This window comes from Amblyraja radiata, chromosome 3 (genome assembly GCF_010909765.2).
Source record: "Amblyraja radiata isolate CabotCenter1 chromosome 3, sAmbRad1.1.pri, whole genome shotgun sequence".
Lineage (NCBI taxonomy): Eukaryota > Metazoa > Chordata > Chondrichthyes > Rajiformes > Rajidae > Amblyraja > Amblyraja radiata.
The window spans coordinates 41,998,004-42,016,725 of NC_045958.1; the positions used below are offsets into that span (position 1 = coordinate 41,998,004).

At 44.6% G+C, this 18,722-nt stretch overlaps 1 protein-coding gene across 1 annotated transcript in view; it reads right to left on the reverse strand.

Moving 5' to 3' along the window:
- Nucleotides 1–18,722, reverse strand: part of LOC116970958 (fructose-1,6-bisphosphatase isozyme 2-like) — an 80,934-nt gene that overhangs the window by 48,089 nt on the left and 14,123 nt on the right. The window lies entirely within an intron of this gene.

Consider the following 18,722-nt stretch of genomic DNA (forward strand, 5'->3'; position numbering starts at 1 on the left):
TGCACTGGGGTGGGGAGCCACCATTACCATCACCAGCTGTGGAGATAGATGGACAGTGCAGGAGGCATCCTTCCCACTGACACTGGGTATAAATTACTTGGAAATGTTGGGTACAGTTCATGGACTTACACACCACCAGCATGTTAGATTACAAATAGACAATACCACGGTGGTAGCATACATCAACCACATGGGCGGCAACAAATTGATATCATGTGACAATCCCGCTAATTCAATTTGGCAATGGTGCATCCAGAGAAATATTTGGATATCAGCCACTTACCCACCACGGAGACTAAGTTTAGTGGCAGACACCAGGTCACGCAAATTTAATGAAAACACCGAATGCATGTTAAACAAAACAGTGTTTGCTGAAATCACAGCAAATACGGGAAACCGGATATCGATTTTGTCGCATTTAGAAGATATCTAACTATGTTTTATGGGAACCAGACCCTGGGGCAACAGCAACAGATGCATTTTCGTTGCATTGGGGGAAATGGTTCATTTACGCATTCCCTCCCTCCTGCCTCATCAGTCGGGTATGAAGCAAAATACAACAAGACTCTGCGTCTGGTATTTGGGAGTACCCGATTGGCCTACTCAACCATGGTTCTCAGTGGTGCAAAACATGGTATTCGAACCATGTATTACAATCCCACACAGACCAGATCTACTACTACATCCCGTGACGGGATAGCCATCCAAGCCATAAAGCTGGAACCTGCTAATTTGTAGAGGTTTTTTAAAAACACCGCTTCTACAACTGGGACTCAAGGACCGAACAGCAAACATCATCTCGGAGGCCCAAAGAGAGTCAACCAAGAAGCAATATCTGGTCTACATCAGAAAGTGGGAAACGTACTACCATAAGAACAAAACCACCAACAGAAATATCAACATCCCATCTGTTCTGGAATATCTGGCAGGCCTCCACTATGATGAGGGGCTCAGCTACAGTGCCATCAACAGCGCCAGAAGTGCCCTGTCGACATACATATGGCAAGGGACAGAGCGTTACACGGTAGGGACTCACCCTCTGGTAACCAAGCTCATGAGGGGAATATTTAACACAAACCCCCAAAAAACCAGGTACTCCCATGTATGGGATGTAAGCATTGTCCTGAAAGTACTCAGGAACTGGTCACCAGCATCTACTCTGTCCCCATACAGACTAACGTTTTAAAAAACAGTCATGGTAATGGCACTGGTCACGGCACAGAGGGTTCAGTCACTGCACAGACTGTTTGGACAACATGACCTCCTCACCTGACGATATTACGTTCCATATTTACGAACTAGTAAAACAGAACAGACAGGGATCAGCAGGCCTCAATATCCAATGTAGGTCATACCCTGCAGATGACCGCCTCTGTATAGTTAAACATCTATCACTATACATGGTGAAACTAAAAACCTGAGAGGCATGAGAATGGACTGCTGATCAGCCATAAGAAACCTCACAAAAAAGTGACGGTCCAAACGACCTCGAGATGGCTGAAAAAGGTACTGACGCGGGCTGGGGTGGATACTAATGTGTTCAAATCTCATTCCACCAGGGCCGCAGCTACATCAGCGGCAGTACGGCTGGATCTGCCCATGGACCAAGTCCTCGAAGCAGCAGGATGGTCAGGGGAAAGAACTTCCAGTTATTTTATAACAAACCAGTTAGAGAGACTGGAACATTTGCAGAAAGAAATTTAAATTCTGTAAATTAATTAAAACCCATAAATATTTGTGTTAATACATTATATGATTTCAATAACGAATCATGTGCAATTGTGTTAACACTATTCCTCCCAGTCAAGGCAGACGTGTGCATGGACGTTTCTACGGCATGAGATCACAGAGCTTTGAAGTCTTCATGTAGTCACTCACGTGACTCCGAAGTAAAATAGTAAGATTAAACGAGAACTTACCAGTTTGAAGTTTGATCTGTATTTTATGAGGAGTTACGATGAGGGAATACGTGCCCTCCGCTCCCACCCAGGTCATATATACTTAACTGGTACCTCTTCTCCAATCTTACTATGTTTAGTCATTACAGTTATCTGTGATCTCACACCGCTGCTTTGAAGAATGACACGCATGCGTGCTGAGCGGGTTCTTCACGTAATCCCTCATCGTAACTCCTCATAAAATACAGATCAAACTTCAAACTGGTAAGTTCTCGTTTAATCTTACTATTTTCTTTGTATGAGTAATCTATTTTCAAATCGGAAAACATGTTTTTGTTAAGGCCTGCTGTAAAATTTTGCATGAGTTTCACATACCAAATTGTCTCACTGTGTGACACAATTGGGCAGCTTCTTCCATGAAACACACACAACATGCAAAGAAAGGCATTTCTTCCAAGTAATTCCTCCAATAATTTCATCTTTATTTTCCTGAAATGAGCCTTATTTTTTAGCTTTTTCTCCTCGTTAAATCTTCCCATTTCAAATACGTTTTGTGGTATCAGGCAGATAAGTAACCAGCTTTCAGGCTTCTGCAACCACCGTTCAACTGGGGAGGATTTGCAATAGTGACTTAGAGCAAAATCACTGCTGCAGTATTTTCTCCTCTGCTGCAAGAATGAGTGGGTTTTCTGCAAAATGCCTCCACCCAGTGGCAGACATAGTGTTAGACTGAAAAATATATAATCCAATGGAAATGGGCAGCACCATGGAGTAGCTGGTAGAACTGCTGCCTCATAGCTCCAGACAGGGGCGGAAAACCCGGGGGGGGGGCAGAGGGGACACATCCCCCCCATGTTTTGAGAGATGGGGGGCATCCCCCCCAAGTTTTTGTGATCCCGATTTTAAAATCTCCGTTTTTAACGCTGGATTGAGCCTCCGAAGCCTCGCGCGTGTGTGTGAGTGTGCGCATGTGCGCGTGGCCACCAAAAAATTGTGTCCCCCGTCCCCTCCATGTTTTGATAGCGAGTTCCGCTCTTGGCTCCAGAGGCCTGGGTTCGATTCTGACCTCGGGTGCTGTCTGTGTGGAGTTCGCACATTCTCTCTGTGACCGCGTGGGTTTTGCTCAAGTGCTGTATGTTCCTCAAAAACTTGTGATCCGTCACTGTCATTGTTCACTCGCTGTTTAGGGAGACGTATATCATCCAGCGAGGTGGGAACCGTGCATTGACTTAAACTTGCTGCCAGTTTGTCAACAGGCAACAATGACCAAGAACACTGTAGTTGTGACTTGATGTTGGGACTATAGAACACAGAACAGTACAGCACAGGAACAGGCCATTCAGCCCATAATGTCAGCACTGAACATGATGCCAAGTTAAACGAATCTCCTCTATCTGTATCAGATCTATAGCCTACCATTCCCTGCATAGCCATGTGCCTATCCAACAGCCTCTCAATTACCACTATTGTACATTCCTCCACCACCACCCCCTGGCAGCGCATTCCAGGCACTCACCACTCTATGTAACAAAAACTTGCCCTGCACATCTCTTTTAAACATTGATGCTCTCACCTTAAATCTATGTCCTCTAGTGTTGGACATCTGAGCAGGGAATCCGATTGAGCTGCTCTTTAAAACGGGAAGCCTCATTAACTAACATAGTGGCTTTAAACCCTTCCCTTTTCCAATTTGCACCATCCATCTCTGACTCCCTTTCTCTCTGTTTTCCCTCTTCTCCATGGAAACAAGAGACTGCCATGAGGATAGCTCTTCAGTGGCTCTGATCCCTTTGCAATAAGCAGCACACGAATAAGGCAGCAACAGTGAGCTCAGGTTTCTGAAGATTGCACAGGGAGAAAACTATCATGGGGTTTAGTTAAAATGAGGATATCTCAATTTAGCAATTCCCTTTTTTATTTATGCATGTTCATGCTCCAGGCATCACCGGCACGCAAGCCCAATGCTTACTGATCCTCGCCAAATGCCCTTGAGATGTTTTCAGTGGGCCACCCCCTGTGATGGAGGAAACTGGGGTTTACGGTGGTTGATGGTTTGCTGGTCAAGTGGGCCGTTTTGTCCTGGGTGCTGTGAAGTTCCTGAGAGTTGTGAGAGCTGCATTCATCCTGAGCGCCAGACCCGGGTTCAATCCAGATCTTGGATACTTCTTATGTGGAGTTTGCACGCTCTTCCTGTGACAGCAGGGAGCTACGATTTTCCCCTACATCCCAAAGACGTACAGGTTTGTAGTTTAATTGGCCTCTGAAATTGTTCCTAATACATAGGGAGTGGATGATCTATATTTTAGTTAGATGTTAGATGTTAGGGAGTTAGATGTGGCCCTTGTGGCTAAAGGGATCAGGGGGTATGGAGAGAAGGCAGGTACAGGATACTGAGTTGGATGATCAGCCATGATCATATTGAATGACGGTACAGGCTCGAAGGGCCGAATGGCCTACTCCTGCACCTATTTTCTATGTTTCTATGATAAAGTGTGATAACTAATGTGAATGGGTCAATTGATGGTTGACACAGACTCGGTGGGCCAAAGGGCCTGTTTCCATGCTGTCTCTCTAATTTAACACAATATTCCATTATTCTCTGACTTGTCCCTTGCAGAGAGGCCTCATTTTGTCAGGAGACACACCCAGTTTCACTTTAGACCAAAACATCTGCCAAAAATGTGCAAAAAGCTACTTTGTGACTAGAATTACTCATTGGATAAGTGTGCTGAGTCACATGCATACACATCATCATCACATGCTACACATACGTCCATGCAAATATTTTATTAACCCACACCCTATTGCTGCATGAAGTAAAGAGAAACTTTGGGAAAAGAAAACTTTTCAAGCTCTCATGACCTATAGATGGGCTATAGGTCATTACGTAAAACTATAATGTAAAGATTCTGCATAGTAGCTGCTCAGGAAGGTTAGATTGCGTGGGATCTGGGAAGAATGAGCTGGAGACAGGACAGTGAATTGGCTTCCTGGCAGGAAGCAGAGGGTGATGGTGGAAAGTTGTTTTTCAGACTGGACACCTGTGACTAGTGGTGTGCCTCCGGGATCGGTGCTGCACCCATTGCTGCTTATGGTTTATATCAATGATTTGGATGAGAATATAAAAGGCATGATTAGTAAGTTTGCAGATGACTCTAAAGTGCAGGTTTACAGAGTTGTTCACACCAAGGGCAGTTTTACAGAGACCAATTAACTTACAAACCTGCATGTCTTTGGGATATGGGGGGAAGCTGGAGTACCCGGAGGAAACCAATGTGGTCATAGTGAGAACATGCAAACACCACAGAGACAGCACCCGAGGTCAGATCGAATCGGGTCTCTGGCAGTGAAAGGCCTCAAATCTTCCAGCTGTGCCACTGTGCCACCCAGGTGGCATTTTAAGAAGCATTTAGACAGGTACTTGGATAGGTAGGGAATGGAGGGACATGTGCAGACACACATCATAGGTTACAGATGCCTGTTCCTGTGTTGTAACGTTGCACGTTCTACGCACTCTCACTCTGGTTTAACCGAGGCCAGTTGCAAAGATAGTTCAGCTTTAAAGTTGTTTACTTTTAGATTGCTGCCAACATGAGGCTCGTGATTCTGGAAGTGGCACCACAAAACAGCATGAAAACATAAATAACACAGCAAAGGCTGTAAATCTTAGTTGACTCCGTAGATTAGTCATGCACTAACTGTCTGCATATTTATAAAGTATTGGGAGTGTTGGGACATACATACAAAGGCACGACACACATTTTCTAATTGAATTAAAAATGAAATCACTTTTGTTAAATCTAATTAACAAAACATTTATTTCGTACATACGCTAAGAACACAACAAGGCTTTATTAAATCCGATCAAGATAGACAAAAACCATTAACATCAAATCTTTAAACATTCATTAACATCTCAGTTCTCCTATTGCGAGTACGTTTTCCCTATATTAACTTTACAGGAGGGAATGTTTGACCTGGATGAGCAGTTAAGGAAATGAGGCCACTGTTATAATGGACAGAATCCTCAGGATAAACCTGCAACTCAAGTTTCCTCAATGCTTTAATGAATGAAAAAAGCAGAAAGTACCAGGTCTAAACCCTAATATGTCAGGTAACTTCAGTTGATCACTTCAGAAATTGTGCAATGGTTGGCCTCAGTAGCACCAGGTTAACCAAGGGGAACATTACAGTAGACATTGTCATTAGCTGAACATAAAGTGCTGGAGGAACACAACGAGTCAGACAGGCAATATGGATAGAAAATGTTCAGAGGGATACGGGCCACATGCTGGGGCTCGTGTGGATGGGGCATGTTAGTCGGCATGGGCAAGTTGGGCCAAAGGATCTGTTTCTGTGTTGTATGAATCTATCTGGAGGACAGGCAATGTTTCTTCGGAGGTTTTTATTATTCAGCTCCAATATAGATGATCCTCCTCAAACATTACCGCCATTTCCCCCTCCACATCTATTTCTACTAGTTTCTGATTTTACTGCAGCTTTCTAAAGCCTTGCATTTTGACTTTAGTCCCCACTATTTAGGAAGGACAGAAGACTAACCAGTCAGCCTGACATCGGAAGCCACAATTGCTAGAATCAATTTTTTAGGTAATGGTAACAAGAGGCTCAGGGTGAGAATGTTTACTGCATTGGATATGAACCGGAACAGTAACATTCTTGTTTGCCGCAGCTTAACAAGCATGTTAGATGCAACAATATACAATGTTATCAGTTATTTTGGGTAACAGATAACTTACCCAATGTTATCAGTAAAGGGGCTGTCCCATTGCGGTGACCTAATTTGTTAACTCTTACCATGATAGTGCAAAATCCAAACTGTGTAATGCTACTGGAGTAGTACAAAGTCCTCAGTGGTTTGGTGTTGAGGTGGGGTCGCGCAGGGTGGTTCAACACCTGATGGTTGATGGGAAGAAGCTGTTCTTGAGCCTGAAGGTAATGGTTCTCGGGCTCCTTTCCTTGTTGTAGTAGTGAGAAGAGAGTGGGGCCAAGGTAGGGTTCCCAACATTCTCACTCTCAAATAAGGGGCAAACGGTCAACATAAGAGACAAATTCCCGACGGCAATTCGTTGACCGACTCGCCCATGGCTGCGTGAATGATGAGTTGGCCCGGGTGCTGGACTGCACACAAAGCCCAGGCGGTGGGCCAGCTGAGGAGTTTTGGTCAGGGCGCCGGACTTTGCGCCCCCTTAAAACTCCTCAGCTGGCCTGCCTGCTGGGCTTTGTGTTCTGCTGCGCGCAAAGTCCAGCACCCCATCCAACTCATGAACCGATGATCGGCCATGAGAAGGAAGGGTAGTGGTGTCGGCATGGGCTGTCAGCGAAGGTCCGAAGATCGGACAGCTGTGGACGCATTGGTGGTCATTTTCAAATGTTCTATAGATTCAGGATCAGTTCCTGTGGATTGGAGGGTAGCTAATGTTATCCCACTTTTTAAGAAAGGAGGAAGAGAGAAAACAGGGAATTATAGACCAGGTAGCCTCACATCGGTGGTGGGGAAGATGCTGGAGTCAATTATATAAGATGAAATAGCGGCAAATTTGAATAGCAGTAGCAGGATCGGTCCGAGTCAGCATGGATTACGAAGGGGAAATCATGCTTGACTAATCTTCTGGAAATCATGCTTGACTAATCCTCTGGAAATCATGCTTGACTAATCTCCCTGGACAAGGGAGAGCCAGTGGATGTAGTGTACCTAGACTTTCAGAAAGTCTTTGATAAGGCCCCACATAGGAGATTAGTGGGCAAAATTAGAGCACATGGTATTGAAGGTAAGGTACTGACATGGATAGAAATTGGTTGGCAGATAGGAAACAAAGAGTAGGGATTAACGGGTCCCTTTCAGAATGGCAGGCAGTGGCTAATGGGGTACCACAAGGCTCGGTGCTGGGACCACAGCTATTTACAATATACATTAATGATTTAGGTGAAGGGATTAAGAGTATCATTAGCAAATTTACAGATGACACAAAGCCGGGTGGCAGTGTGAACTGTGAGGAGGATGCTATGAGGATGCAGTGACTTCGACTGGTTGGGTGAGTGGGCAGATGCATGGCAGATGCAGTTTAATGTGGATAAATGTGAGGAAAAGGGGTGTCCTTGTTCATCAGTCACTGAAAGTAAGCATGCAGGTACAGCAGGCAGTGAAGAAAGCGAATGGCATGTTGTCCTTTATGACAAGAGGAGTTGAGTATAGGAGCAAAGGTCCTTCTACAGTTGTACAGGGCCCTAGTGAGACCACACCTGGAGTATTGTGTGCAGTGTAGGTTCACGAGGTTAATTCCCGGGATGGCGGGACTGTCATATGTTGAAAGAATGGAGCTACTGGGCTTGTACTTTCGTTTGAACTTCATTTGAGGTTCAAATGACAATAAATGGTATTGTATTGTATACACTTGAATAGAAGGATGAGAGGGTAACTTATTGAAACATATAAGATTATTAAGGGATTGGACACGCTAGAGGCAGGAAACATGTTTGAGATGTTTGGGGAGTCCAGAACCAGGGGCCACAGTTTAAGAATAAGGGGTAGGCCATTTAGATGGGAGATGAGGAAAAACGTTTTCACCCTGCGAGTTGTGAATCTGTGGAATTCTCTGCCTCAGAAGGCAGTGAAGGCCAATTCTCTGGATGCTTTCAAGAGAGAGTTAGATAGAGCTCTTAAAGATAGCGGAGTCAGGGGATATGGAGAGAAGGCAGGGACGGGGTACTGATTGTGGATGATCAGCCATGATCACAGTAAATAGCGGTGCTGGCTCAAAGGGCCGAATGGCCTACTCCTGCACCTATTGTCTATGTCTGTTGGCCACGGGCGAGGCGCTGCTGCTGCACTCCATGGGCTGCACTACGTCGGGACGGGTGAGGCGGGGCCGGACGCGGCAGTCCCCGACAGTCCTACCCGACAGTCCCTTCGACCCGAGTAGTAGCAGTCAAATATGGGACAAGGCGGCCCTGTATGGGACAAACCAATTTAGCCCAATATACGGGATGTCCCGGCTAATACGGAACAGTTGGCAACCTTAGGTCAAGGCGGTGTCTGTCTTTGTGATATTAAATAATATTTTATACCAAGATACAGAGTAGGAATAAAGACATAATTTTCATCATGGGGGAGGAGTGGGGGGAATATGGCCTGGGCATCAGTTGTTCCCAATCAACGTCAATGCTTTGGATGATGGAACCTTTATTCCTACTCGGTGTATTGGTATCACGTATTATTTAATATCACAAAGACGCACAAAGATGCTGATATTGTACCTGCCTCAACTACCTCCTCTGGCAGCTCGTTCCATATACCCACCACCTTCTTTGTGAGAAAGGTGGGTATATGGAACATTTACTTGCTTACAACTGCACTCATAGTAAGATTCATTGGGACCACTTGGATCCATATCTGATTTAACTTTGGTCACCACAGTGGTCACATCTGTGTGTATATTGATATGTACCAAAATCAGCCAGTTTTCAGATCTTTTTTTGTGGCCTTCGTGGTTACAAAATATATGCTCAAAATGTTTTATACATAAGTACACAAATGGTAAAAGAAATTGTATGACGAGTGAAAAACTCATTGTAGGCCCATAGTTCTGATTTTACTTCGGAGTCACGTGAGCGACTACGTGAAGAAGAAGGGCCGTCCGTCTGCGTGCACGTCCATTATGTCTGAACGCAACGCGCGACGGACTGGAGAGGCACTGCGTCCGCCCAGGCCGTTAGGATGCGCAGGTAAGGAAAGTTGAATCACTTACCTGCGTTCTTTCGGGCTTGAAACTTTTTGTTGTTTCAGGGCCCAGATGTCGAGGATACGGTCCGCGGGGAAGTCGGCTGCCGAAGACCGCAGCATTTCCCAGTAACGGGCGACGGTGTTTCCCGACACAGCGCCGGCAGCTGAACCGGCAGGAGACTTGTTGCAGGAGGAGAGCTCCGTTGGTGGTCCTGCAGTACGGGAAAATCCACCCGCAAGTCAAACAACCCATTGACTCAGAAGAGTCCGGGGAGGGAAAGGGATACCCTCCCTCAACGGAGAGCGTCTGAGGACGACTCTCCCACATAGGAGCAACTTTTGGAGAAGTTGCTCCAACAATGACCTGCTCTAAGGAGAGAGCTGTGTCAGCCCGGGCCTACAGCAGCAGGCAGTACCGGGAGCCTCACATAATGGGGCAACCCAATGTCTTCCCCATTGGAGGGGGAAGTACATATGGAAGAAACCACTCTGAATCAGAGTACAAAAGCAGGGGGGGGGGGGAAACCTTCCCAGGGACAAGCAGAGGAAAGGAAGTAAGTAAGTAACTTTTACTTATATAGCACTGTTTAAGTTAACTTGCACCAAAAAGCTTTACATAAAATAAATAATAAGCACAAAAGAAAAGAAATACTTCTGCAATCATCCAGGTTCCACTGGGTGCTTCCCTGGATAGAGATCTAGAAAATGTCTCCTGCTCTGAGGAGAGGAGCATTCACGGTCAGTTTCAGTCTGACCCAAAGCAAGAATCTCATTTAGGCCCGCTGGAGGGGCCATGTCAGCGCAGGTATCCTCAGGGGCCTGCGGCAGCACCTGTTTTCAGGGCTACCTACAAATCTCACTCTCAATGGAGAGGAGTGTGAGTGATCAGTAGGTAACTGATCTCGAATTACAATACTATACAATACCATTCATTTGTCATTTGAACCTCACATAACGTTCAAACGAAATTTTGTTTCGAGATCAGTAGGTAACTGATCTCGAATTAAAGTATGAACATACTGAAGCACATGCATATGGCCTCAAGAGACAGCAGTTGGCAGAATATCCGCACAAATGCCGGCAAGGGAACAGCGCTATCAGGGTGACTTTGGAGAAACCAGCCGCCGAATCCTCTCTTCAGGTAAGACCAGAAGAAGGAAGCAAAAACTGTCGGACCAATCAAGGTACCAACGACAAGCAAACTTCATCAGTAGGCGACAACACACCTCACACCTCCATAGGGGGTAAGCAGTTCGCTGAAGCCGGTGGTAGCTTGAAAGCTGGGCACGGAAATATGATCAGAGTCGTCTTTCAAGGCAGACTCAGAATTATGGCCAGAATTGTCCGACAAGGCAGGCTCAGTATGATAAGGTTTTCAGACCAAGACCCAAGCAGAGGTCAGGAGAAACATGGAATCCACACTTCCTACCAGTCCAACTCCCAATCAAGGAGAGAAAAGGAACCCACATCAGGGGCCTTTGTGCTTACCACAAGACCACCGGTAGCCATGGAGGTAGGTGGGTCTAAGTTTACAGAAACAAGGGATTGTGGACCAGTTACATGTTGGTAATTTTACTCTTGTGTTTTTGTTCAAAATAACAATAACATGAATTTCAGATCTGGTTTTAAAAAACAGATAATAACATGTGATTATTTTTTACTGCACAACATACATAGGTTCCAAGCAGACTTGGAACTCGGACCGGAATTGTCTTCAAGGCAGGCCCAGTATTATGGGCAGGATTGCCTTCCAGGACAGGTGACAGATGGAGGATGTCACTTCATCCAGGTTTAACTCATTTGTGCAGTATAGACTTTTAGAAACAGCAATTTTTGTTATGATCTAACAACTGTTTTATAGGAGCTTCCTATAAAATGGTCACATGGCATGCATCGACCTCAAAGATGCATATTATTCGGTGTCTATTCATTAAGAACAGGAGATATTTGAAGTTTAACTGGATGGCATGGCTCTGCCAAATGGGTTGACATCAGCTCCTAGACTATTGACTAAACTACGGAAACCAATTCTGGGACTACAAAGGTCTCAAAACCATATAGTAATGGCATATTTGGAGGACATTTTCATTCTGGAGTCACCAAGAATTGGCAGAAGCATCAGTCAAGCAAACCAAAACCCTGTTTGAAAGAATTGGTTACCTCATCCATCCAGTTAAATCAAAATTGACACCTACAAGGGTAATTGATTACCTAGAATTTACTATCAAAAACAGTAAATATGTTGGCGACTTTGCCTAGGGGCAAACGACAATATTAATTAAGTTTGCAATGACCTGATAGCCAAATTCTAGCCATCTATCAGGCAAACAGCGAGTGTAATTGGCAAATAGTAGCTGCATTCCCAGCAGTACGGGCCTTTGCATTACCAGAACTTACAGCAAGCAAAGGAACGAACACTCAGATTACATGCAGGCCGAATTGGTAAACTATGGATTGCCAGCAGAGGCCATTGTTGAATAACCATGGTGGATAACGAATGGGAGACAGCTCAGGGAAATTTTGCTCGAAAGCCATCGAGGGTTCTTCAGACATATGCAAGCGGCTAAGGATGGGGAGACACCAACACAGTCTAAAGCTGTGGGGGCAGATGGAATGAGCAGGAGTCTGTAATTCCCCAACACATGGAATCAATTACCCAGAATTGTTGGGGGCACAATATGGACTCAAGGTTCTCTGTAACAATATGCAACCGGTGCTTGTTCAAATTCAGATTGATAACACCACTGCGGTGGCATATATCCATTAACAAGGGTGGTGTAAAATCTGTATCTTACGACAGATTGTCGAACCTCATTTGGCACCCGTATATCGAGAGGAATATTTGGGAAATCTACGAGGTAGATATAACACGGTGACAGATGCTGGATCACGAATGTTTAATAACAACACAGAATAGATGTTGAATCAGACAGTATTTAACAAAATAACTACACGATTTGGCATACCAGATGTTGATCCGTTTGCATCTAGACTAACCATTAGTTACCCAGATATGTGTCCTGCGAGCTGGATCCAGGAGCAAGGCAGTGGATGCTTTCTCCCTCAATTGGGGAGGAATGTTTATGTATGCTTTCCGCCAATTTGTCTCACAAACCGATGCTTGACAAAAATCAAGCAAGACTAAGCCACAGGCATATTGGTAGTGCCAGATTGGCCTACTCAAGCCTGGTCCCCAAAAATGTTGGGAATTATAGTCCAGCCAGTAATGGCTGTACCCAAGAGCAGGGACCTCCTAGTGAACCCAGTTACAGGGAGCAATCATCCACTACATGAACGTATAACTTGTTGGTCTGCAGATTCTGAGGAGGCCATTTCAAGGCATAGGACTGTCCGAACAAATACAACACAGTTCGGATAACGGATGTCTTGGAGTTCCTATCAACTGTACTATAACTATAAACTAAGTTATACTGCATCTATAGTGCCAGAGGCGCACTCTCCTCCAATCTGATGCCGGAAGCAGGGCACGGTTCGATAGGAACGCACCCCTTTACAACAAAATTCATGAAGGGAATTTACAATTTAAGACCTCCAAGGCCAAGGTACACTGACACATGGGATGTGAGCGTGGTACAAACCCTACTTTGACAGTGGGGACCGCCTATAACTAACCCTGAAGGTGGTATGCTGACAAAGAGTCCAGACACTGCAAAAGCTACGGTTGGACTACGTGACCGCCAATATGAACAACATAACATTCCTAATCAGGAAACTGACAAACAGAGCAGGCCAGGAATGCCAAAGTTCAAGGTCAAAAACTTTATTTGCCATTTGTGCTTACACACATAGGAACTCTTGTGCGGTTGTTCAGAGAGTCAAGTCAAGTCAAATTAAAAAGACACACAGAAAGACACATAATCTATAAAAACATATACTTCTCTAGAAATAAAAAAAGAAAGTGCCTAAAACCCTATATAAAGGGGAAAGTGAGAGCATTGTAACTTGCACAAACCCTATATAAAAGTGTCGATTGCATTGTAAATTGCACAGGCCCAGGAGACAATATAATATGATATGCTATGAGGTAGGTCAGGACATCAGTTCATTTTGTTTTGGCCAAGAGTCTCACTGTGGCAGGGAAGAAGCTCTTAAAAAAGCGTGTTCTGTTTGTGGCGATGCTGTCCGCTCGTCTGTGCCTGAGGTTGTATGTGCAGTTTTTGTGTTTGAGCAGGGAGTGAGCTGGATGTAGTGTGTCTCTGATGATTCTCTCTGCTCTTTTTTGACAGCGCTGTGTGTAGATTGTGTCCATGGAGGGGAGTTCCGTTCTGATAATCCAGGGATGGGGATCCAGGGATAATCCAGGGATGGGGATCCAGTTCTTGGCATATCCAGAGGACCAACGGTTGTGTGTGTGGTAACATACTAACACCACTATCTGAAAGTTACGGAGAACCTCAGAGGCTAACAATCGGTCCTCATCAGCCATAAAATAAAAAAAAAAACACACCAAAAGGTGTCAACTCAAACCATCTCCAGATGGTCAAAAGAGGTAATGGCGGTAGCAGTAAACATTTATATGGTTAAATCTCACTCCACCAGGGCTGCATCTACGTCGGCAGCAAGAGCTATGGACGTGCCCCTTGATGACATCCTAGTGGCTGCAGGATGGACGAATGAAATAACGGTCCACCGGTTTTATAACAAACCCATAACCGGACTGGGGGTGTTTGCACGTACCATTTTAAGTTCTGTCCCTTAGTTTCCCCCCCAAGGTTGGGAGGGGTAACTTTTTAAAAAACTTTTCTTTCATTTAAAGCATCAGTTTCTTTACTTAACTACGTAATGTCTGAATGCTTTAATGATTACACGCATCCATGGTCAATCCATTCAGTGTGTGACGCCTGGATTCGTAACCTGGCAGTAAAATCACAGAGCTTTGAAATCTTCACGTAGTCACTCACGTGACTCCGAAGTAAAATAGTAAGATTAAACGAGAACTTACCAGTTTGAAGTTTGATCTTGATTTTATGAGGAGTTACGATGAGCGATTACGTGCCCACCGCTCCCACCCTCATACTATTAAGGTCATATGGAAGTTCTAGTTTCTTCACAATCTTACTATTCTCAGGTCTTTTTTATCTGTGATTTAACACCGCTGCTTTGAAGATTGACGCGCACGCAGACGGACGGCCCTTCTTCTTCTTCACGTAATCGCTCATCGTAACTCCTCATAAAATCAAGATCAAACTTCAAACTGGTAAGTTCTCGTTTAATCTTACTATTAATAGACAACAGGTGCAGCAGTAGGCCATTCGGTCCAAGCCAGCACCGCCATTCAATGTGATCATGGCTGATCATCCCCAATCAGTATCCCGTTCCTGCCTTCTCCCTATATCCCCTGACTCCACTATCATCAAGAGCCCGATCTAGCTCTCTCTTGAAAGTATCCAGAGAACTGGCTTCCACCGCCCTCTGAGGCAGAGAATTCCACACTCACAACTCTCTGTGTGAAAAAGTGTTTCCTCATCTCCATCCTAAATGGCTTACCCGTTATTCTTAAACTGTGGCCCCTGGTTCTGGATTCCTCCAACATCGGGAACATGTTTCCATGCTTCTAGCGTGTCCAAACCCTGTATAATCGTATATGTTTCAATAAGATCCCTCTCATCCTAAATTCCAGAGTGTACAAGCCCAAGCCGCTCCATTCGCTCAGCATATGGCAGTCCCGCCATCCCGGGAATTAACCTTGTGAACCTACGCTACACTCCCTCAATAGCAAGAATGTCTTTCCTCAAATTGGGAGACCAAAACTGCATTTAATACTCCAGGTGTGGTCTCACTAGGGCCTAGTACAACTGCAGAAGGACCTCTTTGCTCCTATAATCAATTTCTCTTGTTACAAAGGCCAACATGCCTTTCGCTTTCTTCACTGCCTGCTGTACCTGCATGCTTACATTAATTGACTGATGAACAAGGACACCCAGATCCCGTTGTACTTCCCCTTTTCCCAACTTGACACCATTTAGATAAGAATCTTCCTTCCTGTTTTTGCTACCAAAATGGATAACCTCACATTTATCCACATTAAACTGCATCTGCCCACTCACCCAACCTGTCCAAGTCACCCTGCATTCTCATAGCATCGTCCTCACAGTTCACACTGCCACCCAGCTTTGTGTCATCTCAAATTTGCTAATGTTACTTGTAATCCCTTCAACTAAATCATTAATATATATTGTAAATAGCTGCGGTCCCAGCATCGAGCCTTTCGGTACCCCACTAGTCACTGCCTGCCATTCTGAAATGGACCCGTTAATCCCTACTCTTTGTTTTCTGTCTGCCAACCAATTTTCTATCCATGTCAGCACTCTACCTCCAATACCATGTGCCCTAATTTTGCCCACTAATCTCCTATGTGGGACCTTATCAAATACTTTCTGAAAGTCCAGGCACACTACATCCACTGGCTCTCCCATGTCCATTTTCCTAGTTACATCCTCAAAAGATTAGTCAAGCATGATTTCCCCTTCGTAAATCCATGCTGACTCGGACCGATCCTGTTACTGCTATCCAGATGTGCTGCTATTTCATCTTTTATTATTGACTCCAGCATCGTCCCCACCACCGATGTCAGGGTAACTGGTTTATAATTCCCTGTTTTCTCTCTCCCGCCTTTCTTAAAAAGTGGGATAACATTAGCTACCCTCCAATCCATAGGAACTGACCCTGAGTCTATAGAACATTGAAAAATGATGACCAACGCGTCCACGATTTCTTGAGCCACTTCCTTAAGTAACCTGGGATGCGGACCATCAGGCCCGAGGGATTTATCAGCCTTCAGTCCCATCAGTCTACCAAACACCACTTCCTGCCTAATGTGGATTACCTTCATCTCCTCTGTCACCCCAGATCCTCTGGCCACTAGTACATCAGGAAGATTGTTTGTGTCCTCCTTAGTGAAGACGGATCCAAAGTACCTGTTCAACTCATCTGCCATTTCCTTGTTCCCCATAATAAATTCACCCTTTTCTGTCTTCAAGGGTCCAACTTTGGTCTTAACTATTTTGTTTTCCTCTTCACATACCTAAAGAAGTTTTTACTATCCTGCGTTATATTCTTGGCTAGCTTACCTTCATACCTCATCTTTGGTCTGAGCAATGGTCTAAGCAAAAAAGACTCTCAGCCTGGATCCCGCCTGGCTTCAGAATATTATTGTGATTTACCTGAAGGGGCACTGATATTTCAATAAAAGCTTTACAGCACCATCTGGTGGTTACCTATAAACATTATGTTTAGTTTAGTTTAGAGATACAGCGTGGAAACAGGCACTTTGGCCCACCGAGTCCATGCCGTCCAACTAGTTCTATCCTGCTCATTCGAGACAATTTACAGAAGCCAATTAACCTACAAACCTGCACGTCTTTTCAATGTGGGAAGAAACCGGAGTACCCGGAGAAAACCCATGCTGTCACTGGGCCAACACCCAAACTCCATACAGACAGCACCCATAGTCAGGATCATAGAAACATAGAAAATAGGTGCAGGAGTAGGCCAGTCGGCCCTTCAAGCCTGCACCACCATTCAATATGATCATGGCTGATCATCCAACTCAGTATCCTGTACCTGCCTTCTCTCCATACCACCTGATCCCTTTAGCCACAAGGGCCACATCTAACTCCCTCTTAAATATAGCCAATGAACTGGCCTCAACTACCTTCTGTGGCAGAGAGTTCCAGAGATTCACCACTATCTGTGTGATTGAACCCCAATCTCTAGTGTTGTTAGGCAGCAGCTCTGCTGTTGTGCCACTGTGATACCTTCCAGCAGTCGTTAAAGAAACAACTTGGTCTGATTATCTCTTCTTAGTGCAGCAACGAGAACTGTTTTAGCATTTCCTACACTAAACGTTAATTCAACAATAACATCTGAATATAATTTTAGAATTCTTTAATCCTCTTTGGGATTTTTACATTTTTCACATTTTTAGTACTATGCACAATAATGGCCTCCTTATTTAAGAAAGGATGTTAATGCCTTGGATGAAGTTTCGAGATGGTTTCTAGATTAATACCTGGAATGAGTAGATTGGCCTGTGAGGAAAGATTGGTCAGGCTGGGCTTGTATCCATTGTAATGTAGAACAGTGGGGTGTGACTTGAATGAGACATAAAAGATCCTGAGGGATTTTGACAAGATTGATATACAGAGAATGTTACCTCTTGTGGGAGAATCTAAAATCAGAGTTTTTGCAGGTTAAGAGCGAGAGGGGGTGAGATTTTTTTTTCTCTCCGAACGCAAGAGTCTCTGTAATTTATTTTCCCTCAGTGGAAGTTGAGTCTAGTGATGTTTTCAAGGCAAAGGTAAACAGATAGCTGATAAACAAGGGGGAGTAATGATTACAGTGTGTAAACACGATTGCGGAATTGAGGTTACAATCATATCAGCCATGATCTTATTAAATACTGGAACTAACCCGAGAGCTGAGTTTTCCCAATTTATACATTTGTGTGCAAATAATTAAAAATCTTGGAACATGATGGAACATGAATTACGCAAACATCTTGTTGTGGAAATATCGATACCAAACAGCTTAAGCCTTGTGAATTATCATTTAAAAAAATATTCACCTTTTCATGAAGAGGGACAACAGGCTCTTTATTTTACCAAGACATCATAAAAACATTTCATCGGTAACAATAAACCTGTGATAATTTGTACAAAACATTTCATTCCAGATAAGTGATCAAATCTAAGTGGCCCTTTAACAAGGTGTTGATGACTGAATCTGTTTACAGAAACACTGCTTTTCACTGGGAGAATGAATACTTTATTGTCACATGTGATGAGTCACAGTAAAATGCTATGTTTTGCCTACCCAAGGTATGCAAAGAGTCGCCACATAAATGGCGCAGACAAATTTACAAATATCCCACTGGGTCCTCCTTTGTCCCCCACGCTGGGTCCTCCTTTGTTCCCCCCCTCCCCCCACGCTGGGTCCTGCTTTGTTTCTCCCCCATGTTGGGTCCTCCTTTGTCCCCCCCCACGCTGGGTCCTCCTTTGTCCCCCCCTACTCCCTCCCACGCCGGATCCTCCTTTGTTCCCAGCGGCATGTCCTCAGGCGGG